Source organism: Oryctolagus cuniculus, chromosome X, assembly GCF_964237555.1.
Source record: "Oryctolagus cuniculus chromosome X, mOryCun1.1, whole genome shotgun sequence".
In the NCBI taxonomy this organism is placed as follows: domain Eukaryota; kingdom Metazoa; phylum Chordata; class Mammalia; order Lagomorpha; family Leporidae; genus Oryctolagus; species Oryctolagus cuniculus.
In genome coordinates this window covers 55,354,693-55,374,307 of record NC_091453.1, presented here as the reverse complement: position 1 = coordinate 55,374,307, position 19,615 = coordinate 55,354,693, and the positions used below count along the sequence as shown (strand labels likewise).

Genomic DNA, 19,615 nt, shown 5'->3' with positions numbered 1-19,615 from the left:
ATGCTGCCTTGATCCTTGTGTTTTTTTCACATGTAATCCTAGTGGGTGTTAACTTTATGTAATGACTGGACTAGACCACTAAGTACCTATACGTTTGGACAAAATTCATTGTTGTGTCTGTGTTGGTATTTCTGGTAAAGTTTAACATCTGAACAGCTAGACCTTGTAAGTGAAATTGCCTTTCCTGGTAAGGCTTGAATAGAGCACAAGGGCTGACCAGTCCGTGAGCAAGAGGGGACACGTCCTCCCTTAGTGCCTTATCTAAGTGATATTAGAATACTCTAGAAATCGTCCTATAATTTTACAAGTGGCTTTTCCGGGTTTCCAAATTTTTAAATAGACATCCTGGTACCTGAGAGCCTCCTTAAATAGCTCCAGAGTGCCAGTGGCTGTATAATCTTTCTTCCCCTATCAACATAGGGGAATGTCTGTATATAGATAAGTAAATGGATGGCTAAATAGATATACAGATATACATTCATGAAGACTTATGTTGTTTGGACTTACAGTGACATTTCTAGCTAATATATCTAGTCAGCCAGCAGAAATCTTGAGTACCTGTATAATGTTGAGGTGTCAGGCAGTGTGGTAAGGAAAGGGGAGTGAAACAAAATTACACCCTTCATGAATGTGCCAAGTTTCTTGTGTAGCTATATCAAACTTAAAAAGACAATGAACAAATCATACAGAGAAATGCTTTGTCTCAAAAAGCAGAAGCACAGTTGAAATTTGTGCATGTGTAATCAGCAAGCGTAGCCAAGTGTGGTCACTTCAAGACTAAAATCAACTCACCTGTTTGAGGGATTGGTCATAGCAGTAAGATCCCCTGGCTTTTCCCTAACTCAGTTAATTACTTGAAGTTTATATGCCGTGGACCTGGAGCTATACCAATCAGTCCCACCTGGGTAGACCACCAAGCCATGATGACCCAAAAATCTCATCACATTTCAGCTTGTGGGGCTGGCCATACATTAGATTCCCTCTTTTTAAAATGCCTTGCACAGTGCCAAGGTATTTTATCCAAGCTCTGCTGGCTGAATTGCTAATGGTGATTGCCTGGTGTTTTCTTATCCCAGATTAGATCCATGGGCAGAAATGCAGTGAGGTACTTTAGAATCAAGGAACAAAACTTCTGGTACTGCCCTAGGGACCTGGCTAACCAAATCCAGATATAATTACCAAGGTCAGAACTAGCTTCTGGGAGGAAAGGAAGCTGGTTTTCTACTTTTTAGGAAATAGTCTACTCATATTAGTCCCAGAAGAATATCTCCCTGGATGTAATCCAGAACTCCCCAGCCAGCCATCTGGTGAGTGGTGCACAAGGAGTTGCACAGTGTACCATAGTGATTCTCTAATATGTGGAAATTCACTGTTTTCTTAGGGATATAGTGAGAAAACTCTTCTTGTAATCCTTGCTGATAATTATGAGTCAACAGTAGTTTTTCTACATTGGTATAAAATGGACCTCATGGTTTTTAATTGTTCACAGCATGCTTGGGAATATTCCAATGACCATTGGCACCAAAGTGAAATGTTCACATAGCCAATGAATGAATATACTCCAATTTAGTGTATTTTAGCCATTTCCATATTACCTATTTTGCATAAACCAAGATTCTGTATCTAGCATCTGCTAAGCACTGATCAATCAAGCCTATAGATGTAAAGGTCTTCAAGTACTGGTGTTTTCTGAGCACTTTAATCCAGATTCTCTCAACCTTGTTGAAGAGATCCATTCCCTTATTGCCCCAAATTTTCTCAGGAGGTCCTCAGTTCTGTTATGATTCTGGGTGAGGACCTCTCCCTTTTATGTCTGAATGGTGCCATGCTGGTGAAAGTTTCCCAAGTGAAGCATCTGGTATGTTATTTCCTTTCTTAGTCCTGTGTCATTTTTTTATCAGCCCTCCAGTCCTCAACCTCACCACGTTTGGTAAACTAGCTTTTTGGTTAAAGTTTCAATTTTGGAATTAGTTTAATGGAGTGGAGAGAGGAGCATGGGCTTTTAATACATCCCCAGGATCAAAATAATAAATCAAATGGCAATGTCCTTAGACATCTTTAACATACGCATGTTTGAGGAAGACAACTCAGATGTCCATCAACTGAAGACTGGATAAAGAAACTATGGTATATATACACTATGGAATACTACACAGCAGTAAAAAAAATGAAATCCTGTCATTTGCAACAAAATGGATGCAACTGTAAACCATTATACTTAGTGAAATAAGCCAGTCCCAAAGAGACAAATATCATATGTTTTTCCTGACCTCTGGTAACTAATAGAGTACCTAAAATGTAACCTTTAGGAGTAAAATTGACATTTTGAGATTCAATGCTTTTTTTCAGACCTTATCTCAACTATTGAGAAACAGTGTGTGTTTTCTTCATACTGTTTGTTGAACTCTTTACTTAATGCAGGGTTAGTCTTATGAGTATAAATTTAAATTGAAAGTAGATCTTTGTAAAAATTCAGAATGAGAATTGGGGAGGGAGGAGGAAGATGGAGAGTGTGGGTGGGAAGGAGAGTACATGGGAAATATCACTGTGTTCCTGAATGTGCATACAGGAAATATGTGAAATTTGCATACCTTAAATATTTTAAAAATCCAGATTATTTTTAGAATTTATTTGAAAGAGGACAAGAAAGAGAAAGTGTGTGTCCTAGAGTTCTTGCACCTGCTGGTTCACTCCCCAGATGGCTACAACGGCTGGAGCTGAGCAGATCCAGAGCCAGGAACTTCTTCTGGGTCTCCCACATGGGTGCAGGGGCCCAAGGACTTAGGCCATCTTCTGCTTTCCCAGGCACATTAGTAGGGAGTTGGAATCTGAAGTGCAGTAGCCAAGACTCAAACCAATGCCCATATGGATGCCAGCGCTGTAGACCAGGGCTTTAACATGCTGCGCTACTGTGCTGGCCCCATCCAGGGAATTTTTTTAAAGAAAATCATGGTTTCTTTAGCTGTGTCCCATTCACTCCCTTCCCTCAGACAGAAGCTCTCAAGAAAGGATGGACACATTCAAAACCATCCACTTCTCACCATCTCTTCAAATAGAGTAGCAGCTGAGAAGGGTTATGGTGTACTTTGTTTTTGTAGTACCACGAAACTTACTGTTTCCTCTCTAGTTTCAAGGAACACCTTCAAAACAACAAGGCTGTTTCCCAAAGTTACCAAAGCCTTTTGTCTTTGTTCACAGTGCTCTGGATACTCTGTTTGATCTTCTAGCCAGAAACACATGACCACTGCCACTCCTACTTTTTAATCTGTGCTAGTCCTGGGAGTTCTTTAGCTATCGCATTTGTTTGCCTTTGGGAGGTGGCTGGAGTGCCATTTTTCAGGGGATGTTTTGGAATGTGTCGACTGCACAGTTAGATGTACATGATCATGTTCCGTTTTAGGTGCTTTTCTCTCCATGTATGGCTTTGTCCCCATTGTGTAACTTACCCTGACAGCTTTGGCAAGAAGGCTCTGGGTTGCTGTGCTTGAAAGATCAGGTGGATATGGAAGGGCTTGCAATCACTTCTCACTGTATTTCTTCTGAGAAGAAACCGGGTGAATTGGTTGGAGGTGAGCTAACCTGTTCCTTACGCGAAATTCTGACCTAGATCTGCTCTTCTGGGGAGGGATCAAAGCAAAGTCCATTACACTAGGTGCTCCCCTGGCAGTTGAGGGCATTGGTTAGTGGGGAAGCAGACAAGCCAGGTTTCTCTTGGTGCAAACTCCTCCTTTCATGCTGACTGTTCGTATTAGGAGTGGTGTCCCTGGCACTGTGAAGACAAATTCTGCACAGGAGTACTCACTCTTCAGCTGTTCAGCTGTGGGGCATCCCTGCTTTTGGAGCTTGGCAAGGTCAAAGCCTGCTAAACTTGAAAATCCTGGATCAGACTGGATGATGGCATTACATTAGCAGCATTTGGAGAAATCTAAAATGTCTTCAACTACCCAACTCTGGAGGAACCAGGAAGTATAGCCACTTCCCCTCCATACCCTCAACTATAGGGATAGTTCTGCTTCACAAATAGGAGCTTAAATGTTGATCTTTCAGTTGTAACATTTTCTAGTTTAAAAAATAATTTATTCATGAGATGGACAAATTTCCTTTATTTCATACATAGATTTAAGAGCAAAATGATACTTCCTACCCTACCCTCCCCCTCCTCTATTTTTTTTTAATTTTTACTATCACATACTGTCATTTTATAATCACAAGCTTAACCTCCACTAAAGAATTCAAGTAGTAAATATTACCACTGTAAAAAAAAACTTCTCGAGTGTAGACAAAGCTATAAAAAATTATGAAGTCTCAATGTCAATTTTGCTCATTCACATTCATCCTCTTGTTTTTATCCTCTTGATTTAACTCAAATTAAAGAAAGTTGAGGAATTGATATAAACACAGCCCAGCATATACATGTGTGCAGCTTCTGTGTGGCCAATGAACTTAAAGATATCGGGAGTAAAAGTCTGAAGGCAGGCCTTTGGCCTGATGGTTAAAATATTCCTAGGATAGTTACATCCCGTGTCGGAATGCTGGGGTATAAGACCAGGCTCCAATCCCAATTTCAACTTCATGGTAATTTGCATCCTTGGAGGCAGCAAGTATACTTTCAAGTTACTGATTGGAGATATTGAGTTGCTTTTAACTTCAGGGTTTGTACATCCATGTCCATGATTAGGGAACTTAATTGTTCTCTGCTGAGAGGAGTGGATTGCAATGGAGGAGTGCATGTGAAAGAAGGATCATAGGGCCAGCAAGGAATTGGGGAGGCTGGGCCCAACCTCAGGCTATTAGAATAACACTCTCAAGAGAACTACCTTCTAGGGGAACACCCCCAATGATGCAATGACCTCTCACCTCATTTCATCTACTAATGGTTCCCTTAGTCCCAGTATCAATACCCTGAAACCAACCTTTTAACACCTGGGGCTTCAGAACACGCAGCATCCAAAACATAGCAGATCCCTTTCAAGTAACACTCCTGATGTCAGGAAATTGTAGACATGGAAAACGATCAGTTGTTGCTAGGGTATGTGGGTGGGGGGAGTGTGACAAACAGCAAGTACAAGTGTATGAGGAACAGTTCTGTATACTGATTGTAGTGGTGGGTACCAAATCTATACATTTAGTAAAATTTCACAGGTCTATTGGCCAAAAATTCCCTAAACATCAACACAGAGGACTTGAAAATGTGAGGAATTTAAGTTCTGAATATGATCCGGCACCCTCCAACTGTAAGCTGAAATAAGCTGCCTCTTTCTCAAATACTTTTTCAGGTATTTTTCAAAAGTAACAAAGTTGACTAATGTCGACAATATCAATAGGACTGAAATTCTAAAATGTGTAAACCAAGTTATTTGTTAAATGAAACTTTTTCCCTTTTGTCATGGTTATAGTAATGTTTTCAGCTTTACTGAAAGCTGTTTACTAAAAAGTGTCTTCAGCTTTAGTGGACATAAGTAATGTGTATTAAAGGTGTATTACTTGATCATTTTTATATATATAGTCAAGTTGAATCACAAGTGAATCTGAGTCAACCATTAATTCACAAATTACCTTTCTGCTGGAGTGTGGTGATCACCCCCTTAGAAATAACCTCTTAAGTGTCCATTGTAAAATACATAATTAAGAACTGTAGTCACCATGCTGTTCTAGTGATCGAGTTTTTCCATCTTCAAGTTTATGATCTTTAATCAACATCACTTCATTCTCCCACTACCCTCATGAAACCACACTTCCATTTTATGTGTACATGGATTTAACTGGTTGAGATTCCACATGCAAATGTCATCTCCCAGCATTTTCCTTTGTATTCACATTATTTCAGAGGGATATCTACCAGATTCCTTCTTGTCTGAAATGGCAGGACTTCCTTTTTCATGGATGAATAACACACACACATACATTCTCAAGGATTTCATGGAAAATAGAATTTACATTCCACAATGCATAAGCATTCTATTTTCTCTATCAACATTTGTGTTTCTCTGAATTTCTGGGGCTAGCCACCCTAACATTGCATTTCCCTGATGATAATCAATGTTGAAGAGCTTTTGTATACATTTCAGCCATTTGAATTTATTATGGAAATACATTTTCCAGTCATTTGCCACTTTTGAGTAAATTTTGGAATCACATTGGACTTTTTTTTAACTTATTTAATGAATATAGATTTCCAAAGTACAGCTTATGGATAACATTGGCTCCCCCCCCATGACTTCCCTCCTACCCACAACCCTCCCCTTCCCTACTCTCTCTCCCCTCCCATTCTTATCAAGATTCATTTTCAATTTTCTTTATATACAGAAGTTTAGTATACATTAAGTAAAGATTTCAACAGTTTGCACCCACATAGAAACACAAAGTGAAAAATACTGTTTGAGTACTCGTTATAGCATTAAGCCTCAATGTACAGCACATTAAGGACAGAGATCCTACATGAGGACTAAGTGCACAGTGACTCCTGTTGTTGACTTTACAAATTGACACTCCTGTTTATGGCATCAGTAATCTCCCTAGGCTCCAGTCATGAGTTTCCAAGGCTATGGAAGCCTTTTGAGTTCACCGACTCTTATCTTATTTAGACAAGGTCCTAGTCAAAGTGGAAGTTCTCTCCTCCCTTCAGAGAAAGGTACCTTCTTTGAAGACCTGTTCTTTCCACTGGGATCTCACTCACAGAGATCTTCCATTTAGGGTTGTCTCTTTTGTGTGTGTGTGTGTGTGTTTTTTTGTTTTTTGTTTTTTTTTTTTTTTGCCAGAGTGTCTTGGCTTTCCATGCCTGAAATACTCTCATGGGCTTTTCAGCTGGATCCGAATGCCTTTAGGGCTGTTTAGGACATTCGCCATTCTATGAGTCTGCTGTGTATCTCACTTCCCATGTTGGATCGCTCTCCCCTTTTTTTATTCTATCAGTATTAGCAGGCACTAGACTTGTTTATGTGATCCCTTTGACTCTTAGTCCTATCATTATGATCAATTGTGAACAGAAATTGATCACTGGGACTAGTGAGATGGCATTGGTACATGCCACCTTGATGGGATTGAATTGGAATCCCCTGGTATGTTTCTAACTCCACCATTTGGGGCAAGTCAGCTTGAGCATGTCTCAAATTGTACATCTCTTCCCTCTCTTAGTCCCACTCATATTTAACAGGGATCACATTTCAGTTAAATTTCAACACTTAATAACTATTAATTACAGAATTAAACCAGTAGTATTAAGTAGAACAGACAAAAAAAATACTAAGAGGGTAACGTATTAAGTTGTTCATTAACAGGGCTATGCTGATCAAGTCACCGTTTCTCATAGTGTCCATTTCACTTCAGGAGGTTTCCTTTTTGGTGTTCAGTCAGTTGTCACCGATCAGGGAGAACATATTTGTCCCTTTGGGACTGGCTTATTTCACTCAGAATGATGTGTTCCAGGTTCCTCCATTTTGTTGCAAATGACCGGATTTCATTTTTTAACTGCGGTATAGTATCCTAAAGAGTACATATCCTATAATTTCTTTATCCAGTCTACCGTTGATGGGCATTTAGGTTGGTTCCAGGTCTTAGCTATTGTGAATTGACCTGCAATAAACATGAGGTTGCAGACAGCTTGTTTGGCCAATTTAAACTCCTTTGGGTAAATTCCAAGGAGTGGGATGGCTGGGTCAAACGGTAGGGTTATTTTCAGGTTTCTGAGGAATCTCCAGACTGACTTCCATAGTGGCTTGACCAGTTTACATTCCCACCAACGGTGGGTTAGTGTCCCTTTCCCCCCACATCCTCGCCAGCATCTGTTGTTGGTAGATTTCTGTATGTGAGCCATTCTAACTGGGGTGAGGTGAAACCTCATTGTGGTTTTGATTTGCATTTCCCTGATTGCTAGTGATCGAGCATTTTTTCATGTGCCTGTTGGCCATTTGGATTTCCTCTTTTGAAAAATGTCTATTGAGGTCCTTGGCCCATCTCTTAAGTAGGTTGTTTGTTTTGTTCTTGTGTTGTTTCTTGATCTCTTTGTAGATTCTGGTTATTAACCCTTTATCTGTTGCATAGTTTGCAAATATTTTTTCCCATTCTGTCAGTTGTCTCTGCACTCTCCTGTCTCTTTTGCAGTACAGAAACTTCTCAATTTGATGCAATCCCAATAGTTAATTTTGGCTTTGACTGCCTGTGCCTCCCGGGTCTTTTCCAGAAACTCTTTGCCTGTGCCAATATCTTGAAGGGTTTCTCCAATGTTCTCTAATAATTTGATGGTGTCAGGTCGTAGATGTAGGTCTTTAATCCATGTTGAGTGGATTTTTGTGTAGGTGAAAGGTAGGGTGTGGGGAGCAACTCGGACTAGACTGAGTTACTGAAATTAAGACTTATTCTATGCATCTGCTCTCCCACAATATGGCGCTGGGAGAGGAGTAAACAACTTTTACACAGCTGCCTCCAGTTCGACCAATAACCTGCAGGAGCTGATCCTGCTCCTGATTGGAGGAGAGCAGTGTACTCGGCATGTGGGTAGCAGAGTTGGGATTGGTGGAAGAGGACTGTAAAGGAGGAGACACACAACATGCACCAGGAACACCTGAGGAACATCTGAGCAGCCCCCGAGAGAGCCGGCCGGTGGTGTGCCACTCCCCCGCGGAAGTGGGGAAAGTGGCAGGGGGGCCTGCCCCTCCACGGAGGTGGAGGGACGGCAGCCAACCCGGGAAGAACCAGCAGCAAAGCCGGGGAGGGCCGAGCAGACAAAAGAACAGCACAGGGTCCTGTGTCGTTCCTCTGCGAAGAGGGGTCGCGACAGTAGGGGTCTTGCTTCATGCTTCTGCACGTGGAAATCCAGTTTTCCCAGCACCATTTGTTGAATAGACTGTGCTTGCTCCAGGAATTGGTTTTAGATCCTTGATCAAATATGAGTTGGCTGTAGATGTTTGGATTGATTTCTGGTGTTTCTATTCTGTTCCACTGGTCTATCCATCTGTTCCTGTACCAGCACCATGCTGTTTTGATTACAACTGCCCTGTGGTATGTCCTGAAATCTGGTATTGTGATGCCTCTGGCTTTTTGTTGTACAAGATTGCTTTAGCTATTCGAGGTCTCTTGTGCCTCCATATGAATTTCAGCATCATTTTTTGTAGATCTGAGAAGAATGTCTTTGTCTTGGGATTGCATTGAATGTAAAAATTGCTTTTGGGAGAATGGACATTTTGATGTTGATTCTTCCAATCCATGAGCATGGAAGATTTTTCCATTTTTTGGTATCCTCTATTTCTTTAAGATTTTGTAATTCTCATCGTAGAGATCTTTTAACGTCCTTGGTTAAGTTTATTCCAAGGTATTTGTTTTTGTAGCTATTGTGAATGGGATTGATCTTGGAAGTTCTTTCTCAGCCATGGCATTGCTTGTGTATACAAAGGCTGTTTTTTTTTGTGTGTGTGTGCATTGATTTTTATATCCTGCCACTTTGCCAAACTCCTGAGTTCCAATAGTCTCAGAGTTCTTTGGATCCCCTAAGTAAAAAATCATATCGTCTGCAAAGAGGGATAGTTTGACTTCTTCCTTCTCACTTTGTATTCCTTTCTTTTTCTTGTCTGATGGCTCTGGCTAAAACTTTCAGAATTGTTAAATAGCAGTGGTGAGAGTGGGCATCCCTGTCTGGTGCCAGATCTCAGTGGAAATGCTTCCAACTTTTCCCCATTCAATAGGATGCTGGCCGTGGGTTTTTCATAAATTGCTTTGATTGGGTATAGAAGGAACATTCCTCAATACAATTTGCTTAGAGTTTTCATCATGAAAGGGTGTTGAATTTTATCAAATGCTTTCTCTGCATCTATTGAGATAATCATATGGTTTTTCTTTTGCAGTCTGTTAATGTGGTGTATCACATTGATTGATTTGCACACATTGAACCATCCCTGCATACCAGGGATAAATCCCACTTGGTCTGGGTGGATGATTTTTCTGATGTGTTGTTGCATTCTATTGGCGAGAATTTTATTGAGGATTTTTGCGTCTATGTTCATCAGGGATATTGGTCTGTAATTTTCTTTCAGTGCTGCATTTATTCGGGTTTAGGAATTAAGGTGATGCTGGCTTCATAGAACTTGGGAGGATTCCCTCTTTTTTGATTGTTCTGAATAGTTTGAGAAGAAATGGAGTCAGTTCTTCTTTAAATGTCTGGTAGAATTCAGCAGTGGATCCATCGGGTCCTGGGCTTTTCTTTGTTGGGAGGGCCTTAATTACTGTTTCAATTTCTGTTTCAGTTATGGGTCTATTTAGGTTTTCGATGTCTTCCTGGTTCAATTTAGGTAGGTTGCATGTGTCCAGGAATCTATCCATTTCTAATAGGATTCCCTGTTTGCTGGCATATAATTCCTTATAATTTTTGATTCTTTTTATTTCTGTGGTGTCTGTTACATTTCCTTTTTCATCTCTGATTTTATTGAGTCTTCTCTTTTTTTGTTAGTTGGGCCAATGGGGTGTCAATTTTTTTTTTCAAAAAACCAGCTCTTCGCTTGGCTGATTTTTTGTAATGTTTTTTGGATTCAATCCTGTTGATTTCTTATTATTTTTCTTACTAGATTTGGGTCTGGTTCGCTGCAGTTTTTCTAGGTCCTTGAGATGTGCTGAAAGCTCATTTGGTACCTTTCCAATTTCTTGATATAGGCAACTATTACTATAAACTTGCCTCTTAACACTGTATCCCATACGTTTTGATATGTTGTATTGTTATCCTCATTTCCAGAATGTTGTATTGTTATTTCCAGAAAGTTTTTGACTTCTTTTGATTTCTTGAATGACCCAGTGTTCATTCAGGAGCATGTTGTTCAGTCTCCATGAGTTCGCATGCTTTCTAGGGTTTCCTGAGTTGCTAATTTCCAGCTTCATTCCACTGTGGTCTGAGAAGCTGCATGGTATGATTCTAATTCTTTTAAATTTGCTGAGACTTGCTTTATGGCCTAGTATGTGATCAATCCTAGAGAAGGTTCCATGCACTGCTAAGAATGTAAAGTCTTTAGATGTAGGATTGAAAGTTCTGTAGATATGTGTTAGATCCATTTGGGCAATAGTGTCGATTAAATCTGCTGTTTCCTTGTTGTCTCAGGTTACTTGAGCTCACCTCCCCTTCCAGCACCAATGTGTGGACTCGTAGCCGTGGGCATCCCTGCTCTCCCCGCTGGTCATCTGTGTCACGTCCACTCCCCTTCCAGCACTGGCGCGAAGACCCTGTGGCTCCCGCGGCTCGGCCCCCGTGCAGTGGGAGACCTTGCTCTCCCCGTAGGTCCTCCGAGTCACAGCCCCTAGATCCAGAAGAGTTTCCTCTGCAATTTTTTCCTGATTCTTTTTCTGAGGCTACTGTAACTCCACTCTTATTAAACTAAATTTTCCCGGACTATCGGTGTGTGCCCTCACTATTCCGCCATCTTGGCTCCGCCCCATCACATTGGACTTTAATACTCTTGACAAATGGGTCCATCATAGACAAATGTCATGCAGACATGAAGCTTAATTTGTGGCAACTATTAGAATGAGTTACATACAAATAGTCTACATAATTTACTGTGATTTGGACAGCTTCTATGTTATATATACACCACCTTGCCACTTAACATACCCTAAATCTGCATTAGATCAGTATAAGGAACTCCAAGGCAGGTACAATTATCCATCTCCTCTGATGGAAACATTTGTGTATGAAGCTAATTTTAAAAAAACATTAAGGCTCATACTTTAGTATTTAAGATTAAATATAAAATATTCAATAAATCTTCTAGTGACACTTGTAATATTGATATATTCTAAACCTGAAAAAAGTAACTACAAAAGGTATAATAGTGATGCAGATTTGTATAGAACATTATGTGAAAAATCAAAGATCTCAGAATTAAATGTATAATTCAGAAATGTAACTTTTGTGAGTACTACCTGATAGCTTGATCCATTTAGGTAGGTTAATATTCTTGCTGTTTTTCCTCTAAGACAAAGATTGTCTTCATTGATGCAAGTTGTAAAAAAAAAAAAAACCAGTCAGTGAATAAGAAGCACTGCTAAATTCAAGACTGTAAGCCTTCGCATTCAAAGGATGTGTTTTTCAAAATGTTCCTTTTAAGATTTTTAAAATATTTTTCCTTGCATAAATTTGAAGTTTATTAATGCAGATAATGAGAATTACCAAGTGAACATTTGCCAGTACTGAGGAACATAAAATTGAGAGGCAGTTAAAATGAGTTTATAGACTTCCCTGATTTGACTAGGAGTAATGATCATGAAACTTCCTTCATTGTATGCAGAAAAGATCTACAACCTAACTAGTAAGGTTGCAGAGTTACTACTGGATGTGGCATCTAAGTGGAAACAAAGGGCTAAAGATCTACAAATAAGTGTGTTCTGTTTCATGACATTTATGCTACAAGCACTTTAGTAAGACCAACTAAACCAAATTGCCACAGAGGTCCTTTAAAGCAAACAATCATCTGTAAAAACATACAAGCGTTCTTTTCCAAGGAAAAATTAAAACAGTCATTACTATTCAAGCTACTGGAAATGGAATGATTAACATTAAACAAAGGAAAACTCAGATCTGTTAGCGATACAAACTTAAAGCAGCATAAAACATTGTTTAACACTAAAGCTGCATCTATCAAGGAACAAAGTAGACTAAAATTACATTAGTGGCTACTGCATACAGTATTGAATACAGACCATGGTAGTAATTTATCCCTGATTTTCATATTCAGGACTTCTTTACATTGATATGACAGTTTTTACTAGCATTTGTCTGTTTATTAGGATTATTGAAAACAAGCTTTTGTTAATCTGTTGAAGATATTGTAAATATCACACTAATGCTATATTTACTTTGAAATTCATTTCAAATATTACAGACCTTATTATTTCCCTAGATTCCTAGACCTAATTTGAAGTTTCTGTGCCTCACAGTATTGATCTCCCACATTTCAAAGTTATGCATGATGAGTATATGTTCATAAAGTGTTCAGTTTAGTGTGGCTGAAAGACTTAATTCCTTTGTACCTGAATGCATTTTACTTAACCTGTCTTCTTACTAAATTTAACCTTTCATGAAAATTTTTCATGCTTCTCTAAGTTCAAGTAAGCTTAAATAAACTTGAATAAAACATACTATGTATATATAGAATGCTTAGGCCCAAAGTGAACAGCAATCTCAATTCTATGTATGGAATGCAACAGAATATCCTTTGTCTCATCAAAAAATAACATGTCCAAAACAAAGGAGATATGAATAGTACTGAAGCCCATAATAATTTGGCAGACTTGCAATGGATAGTTCCATGAAGACACTGGAGATTACAATTTTTCTATTGAACAAAAACCCAAGGCAAGTGTGCCAAGGCATTGCCTCTACTTTTCCTTGTGTGGTCCAACTGTGCACAATATAGTATATTTGAAAAAGCAATAGGTATGTTAATAGACACCTTATTTTCCATGACAAAATTTAAAAATATTAACACTCAGTTGTGTCCTGTCAGTGATAGTTGATTGAGTTGTTTGTCAGCACTTGTTCTTTTTACAATCTTTACTCAGTAGTATCCATTATGACCATTACTGTGGTTTATGAACCACAAAAACATCCATAGCAGCATTTGATCATAGATCATTCACAGTATATGTTGACAAGACAGATTATTTTTCTATCTCGACCTGGAATCCACACTGTAGAATGAAGATTTTATATCCTCGTAGTTCAATTCTATGGAAAGTTCCGTTCGGGGTGCCAGATTCTGTCCCAGTTGTCCCTCTTCCAGGCCAGCTCTCTATGGCCTGGGATTGCAGTGGAGGATGGCCCAGGTCCTTGGGCCCTGCACCCGCATGGGAAACCAGGAGAAGCACCTGGCTCCTGGCTTCGGATCAGCGTGGTACGCCGGCTGCAGCGGCCATTGGGGGGCGGGGGGAGGGTGAACCAACGGAAAAAGAAAACCTGTCTCACTGTCCACTCTGCCTGTCAAAATAAAAATTTTTAAAGTGGTACAAAAGGGGCCCTAGATGGATACAAATTCCACCTAGTTTAGGTATTTTCCACCTAGTTTAGGTATTTTCCATCTTTTACCAATATTAATCCATTACATTGTGAGCAGGTAGCAATACAGTGCTGGGTATTGCATTCTAAATAAACCTAAAAGTCTCCTGCAATCATAGAAGTTGGAAGCAGAAGGAAGACTGGGGATCAGAGAAAAAGATGGGTTGAATATGATCAGCTGATCTCCAGTTATTGTTAAACTGATGGACCCAGGTATAAAGTCTATATTTGTTGTTTCAGAGCACTGTTGAGTACAAAGGTGGGGAACAGAGCATAACAAGACTCCATTCGTTTCCTGGACCAGCATAACCTAGCATAGGTATTTCCCAGGCCAGTCTTCCTCATCCAACACCACGTAGAATAGTTGCTTTGAAAAGATGTCATCTCTTCTGGAAACTTGTAAAGAATCTTTAATGAGTAGATGGTAGCAGACATCCTATTCTGCTTTACCGGTTTCACTCCAGTCTCTCACAGCGTGTTTCAATGTGGACTTCAACTTATCCTTGTCAAATGTAGATGTTGCATAATCATTCCATTCTTTCTATATTCACCATATCTTATTTTTGAACATATGTATGCAGTCATTAACAATGGTCAGTCGTATTTCTTAAGATCAATGCATTTTTTGCATCTCATCCAAGTGAAGAAATTGAAGGAAGCATTTTCTGTTGATTAGCTGGAACAGATCGAAGTGGTCTTTCTACTTCTTTTTAAGTGTACTTGCTCATACATACTGGTGCCATATAGGAAAAGTAATTAGCTTCCAGAATTGCTCATGCTCCAGCCTCTTTTCCTCCCTCATGCTGTGCAAGGCAGCAGAGGGAACTGCCATGGCTGATCCCAAATGCCAGATGGAGAACAGTGCTTCCACCTCCTTGCTTCCACAACATATGCCACTGCCTCTTGCCCTGCAGCCTTTGGGCAGCTGAGAGGTGGAAGGTTGTGGAATATTCCTATGTTGTATCCCAGGCATCATAATCAGCTTGGTGGCAGGAGTTCAGCCTTCCTCTGGATGGAGCCCACTGCAGACCTACCCTCAACTCACTGTGCATCCTACCCTCCACGGCCCTCAGCCCCGCATCCATGTTGGGCTCCCCCAGGTGCTAAGGGCTCCTTGGCATTCCCCCATAGTCTTACTTACAGTGCTAAACAAGTCTCTACATTCTACCCAATGTGCAGAGATGGGCTTTGTCGAGGTATTACCTGGAACTATTTAAGTATTCTGAGCTCTGATGAGGCATGGGGGTGAGTCCTGTGAGCCCATGGCAATACAAAATATTCCCATATTTCCACAGTTGCAGGGTCTCTTGTATCCAACTCTAGGGCCATCCAAGCTATGGCCTAGGCACCAGGGATAGTCATACAGGTCATCTAAGGGTACCAAGCTCAGCAGAGCCAACAGATCCTCATGGGACAGCTGCTTCCATTCATAATCTTCCATTGGTCTGTGGACCAAAACAGATGGAAGAGGGTGGGGGAGAACTGAGCTCAGTCCAAGCACCAGAAAGCAGCCTTTATCTTTCTCTTTGCAATCTTTCTCAATAGAGCTGAGCTGTGTGACCCTGGCCACATTGTTCACTTCTGCCTCCTTGTCTGTCAGAGGCAAAGTCTATTCTCGCCCCTATAGGAAAGACAACCTGTGGCCTAGGTTCTTGTGCAAGGAGATGCAGGAGAGAATGCAGAACACTTGAATGAGATGCTTGCTCCTTACCTCCCGTGAGTGAACATGTCATTAGAGTGGGCATCCTGTCTTCCCTTGTTTCTGATCATTGCCAATTCCTTCTCCCTGCTTGCCTTGTCCCCACCTCCATCCCTTTCCTTCTTACCCCTTCCTGCCCTTGAATTCTCATTCATTCTAGGGTCTCTTCATATAACGTCCTGGTATGCCTTTACTACTTTCTACTTCCAGGCTCTTTTAGGAGTGTCACCTGTTCTTACCTTTCTGGAAAGGGTGGTGTAAATTGGGATTTTGTGTGAAAGAATACAGTTGCAGTTTGATCTTCAGACCTTCATACCTTGAGCCTCAAATTTTGTCCTTTGTCACCTTCCCTCTTCAGTCTCTGGAGAAGCTCAGTGAAGGTAACAGAGAAGTGCTTCCTGACTCTGAGTGGGAGGCCGATTTGAACTTAAGCATGCATGGTCTAAGCAAGTGAGTAATATGAAGTCCTTTCAAACCTAAAAGGAAAACAAGAAATCTGTTAAAGGCATGCTCACAAAGCATACATGTAAGCCATGTTTCTTTTCCACGTTGGTTCATGTAAATTAGTTCATTTAAATCTTCCCAGATTCCCCTCCACAATCTCTCATCTGAGGAAGAGGCCAACATCAAAGATTATGAGAGCAATTTTCTCCAGCAAGCACATTACTGATACAAAGTCGCCCACCCCTGCATCTCATGTGCAGGGAAACTAGGGCATTTTGCTTCTTTCTTCCCTGAGGTCTGTCCAGCTCAAAACCAACTCCTTGTATAATCCCAGGATGAGCTGTAGGGGGCATGCCCAACCAGCCATGCAGGTCTATCTCCCAGAGAATCTACTCACTTTGGATGGGCCTGGGAGATTTCCTTTTGCATGGTTCGGGGGTGGTGCCAAGGTGATCTGCAGCTGAAGACATTTGTGCAGGGGCCTCACGCTGTTCCAGGTGGACTCAAGCTGAGGAATGTGAAGTCAGAAGTGTAAAGTTTTGCCTGACAGGGTTAAGATGTTAAATTGTGGAGCGTTCATTCTCCAAGGTTCTGGGCCTCCAGACACTCCATCTATATCTCCAACTTCACTCTCCTCCCAGCTCTGTGTTGGACAGCAAAGAATGACTCAGTTTCCTCTAGCAGATTACCTTCTTCATAAACCAACCATATACTATAAAAGTAGAATGCAGATGAGGCAAATGGCTTAAACTGTTTTGATCCAAAATGAATCCCTAGAATCACACTGTAAGACCAACTACAATGTCCAACAAAATTGCCATTTTTTTCCTTCAAGTAACTAAGTTTGTCAGTTTTGCTGACTTGTTGACTAATGAAGTCTGGTTCTATTGTTTTTTTAAAGGTTTATTTAAGCAGGAGAGAGAAAAGAACACCGCAGAGAAAGATATCTTATACCCACTGGTTCACCTTCCAAAATGGGGACAACAACCAGGGCTCAGCCAGGCAGAATCCAGGAATCAAACTCCAACTGGTCTAGGTGGGAACCAGGGACTCAAGTACTTGAACCATGATGTGCTACTTTTAACAGGCACTTTAACAGGGAGTTGGGTATGGAAACAGAAGCTGTGACTCAGTCTTGTGCTCTGATGTCAGATGAGCAGCAGCTTAACCCACTGTGCCACAATATCCACCCCTGAATGATTTTAAGATTCATGTATGTACTTGAAATTAAGAGTTTCAGAGGCAGAAACAGAAGATCTTTCACCCACTAGCCCGAACTAGTCTGATCCAAATCCAGGAGTTTCCTCTGGGTCTCCCAGGTAGGTGCAGGGAACCAACTACTTGAGCCACCCTCTGCTGTTTTCCCAGGTGCATTAACAGGGAGCCGGATTGGAAGTGGAGCAGCCAGGACTTGAATTGGTGCCCATACGAGATGCCAACATTGCCCTCAGTGGCCATTAACCACTATGCCACAATGCCAGACCCCTCAACAATCTTTTCATGTTATTCTGTATGTTACTGTACGTTATGTATCTCCACGCCAGTATTTTCTTTGTTCTCCCAGCATTGGATTTAGTTGTCTTTTTTGCTTGTTCTTAGACATACATTAAGGTGACCGACTTCAGATATTCGCTCTTTTCTATTGTAGGCGCTTATAGATAGATTTTTCTCTGGGACCTGCTTTCACTAGTCATTAGGTTTGTGTATTTTTATATTCATTGTAATTCATCAATTTTAGTCTCTTGATATACGTGTTAACATACTGCGTGAGAGAGGGAGAGACAGACAGCATGAAAGGAAAGTTTGAAACTTCCTGCCACAGAGATCAGGAGAGGGATCCAAGATAGGAAAAAACCTGGAAAATCTTTCAAGGTGGAGTGTTTTAAGCATAATTCAGGTGAGGTACAGGTTTACTTGCAATAATTGGAGTGTAAGGACAACACTCAGAGGGCTAGAATTGTAGTCCTTTCTGGCCTGCTCATGAGAAAACAAAAAGCTATCAGATGGGTGGGATAGTTAACTTTAAGATGTATTTGAGTGGTAAAGTTGCAGAGAAAGAGAGAAAGGTCTTCCATCCAATGTTTCATTCCCCATGGCCACCATGGCCAGGAGCTTCTTCCAGGTCTCCCACGCGTGGGCAGGGGCCCAAAGACTTGGGCCATTTTCCACTGCTTTCCCAGGCCATTAGCAGGGAGCTGGATTGGAAAGGAGCAGCTGGGGCAATAACTAGTGACCATATGGATGCTGGCACAGCAGATAGAGGCTTAGCCTACTATGCTACAGCCCCCAGTACCTTTTCTATTTTCAAATAAAACTAGAATCTCAGGAGTGGGAATCATGATTCTGTCTTGCTATAGGCAATTTCTGGGGAGAAGCATGCATATTGTCCACTTCTAAAGCGAGTTTCCTTTTCCTCATTCCAATAGGGACCTGACCTAACTGCCTATTCATTCATCTACCTCCTCACAGAAGAATGGACCATAATTACTGTTAGGGATATGGGGGCTGATAATGCTTTGGCTGCTTCCTGCTGAAAGGGGGCATCATTAAGGGACAGCAGCAGAGCTTTCCTAGTGTTGATCTAAGGGTCCCTGGGAGAATGCAGATTTCCTCGGGGCATCATCTTGAGTACTTCCTAGAGTTTGATGTCTAATTGTTTTAGTCTTGGATGACACCATGTGTAAGACAGGTATTATCTCTACCAATTGAGACCCTCAACTTCTGAGAGGCCAGGGATCCATCTAGAAGCCTCAAGGTCAAAGACTAAGTTTTAGAGCTTTGGAATTAAAAGAATTCAGAGGTTTAAACACTTTGGTCAAAGTGAAAGTTAAATCCGTGTTTTAATGAATGCTATGGACTGGAACTAATCAGAATTAAAGAATTCTTTTAAGACTCAAATTTTCAAAGCAGTTAAATTCAATAAAGGCAACAGAAAACACATGAAACTTCCTTGAGATACACACAATCTTGTTACCGAGGTCCGTTACAAAACATTGAAAAATCTTGATCAAAAGAATCAGGAGGCATAACTGGGACTTAAACATAGGATACCCCATTCTACATCAGAGTACCTAACTTCCATGTTAACAATGAGGCCAGGCACATGTCCCAAACTTTGTTTTTACAATTTAAATACAAAATGTATCAGCATGGGTGTTTAGTTTATCCTGCCATAGAGTTGCCATGCTTCTTGGATGTGTAGACTCAAGTCTTTCTCTACCTAGAATTTTTCCAACTTGTTTCCTCCAATATTCTTTCTGCTTCTTAAGGTCTACTATTCTTATGCAGCTTACACTGGGCAAGACATAATGTTTGATACTGTTTCATTTGTCTTTATACTCAATTCTATTTTCATTATTTTGCCTTCCTGTTCACTAGACTGGAAAATCTGTTATCTGCCAGTCAGGCTTACTTTTCTTTCCACAATTTTTAAAAGCAGATTT

The 19,615-nt window shown here is 40.6% G+C and overlaps 1 long non-coding RNA gene and 1 pseudogene across 1 annotated transcript in view; one reads left to right on the top strand and one right to left on the bottom strand.

Annotated features, from left to right (window-relative positions):
* Window positions 1-11,361, top strand: part of LOC138847675 (uncharacterized) — a 14,904-nt gene extending 3,543 nt beyond the window's left edge. The window contains exon 2 of the long non-coding RNA XR_011385614.1: window positions 11,078-11,361. This is a non-coding gene — a long non-coding RNA (uncharacterized lncRNA). The remainder of the gene's footprint in view (window positions 1-11,077) is intronic.
* A 2,631-nt stretch (window positions 11,362-13,992) lies between these two features.
* LOC127487934 (carnosine N-methyltransferase pseudogene) lies at window positions 13,993-16,198 on the bottom strand (annotated as a pseudogene).
* Between the last annotated feature and the right edge of the window lie 3,417 nt (window positions 16,199-19,615).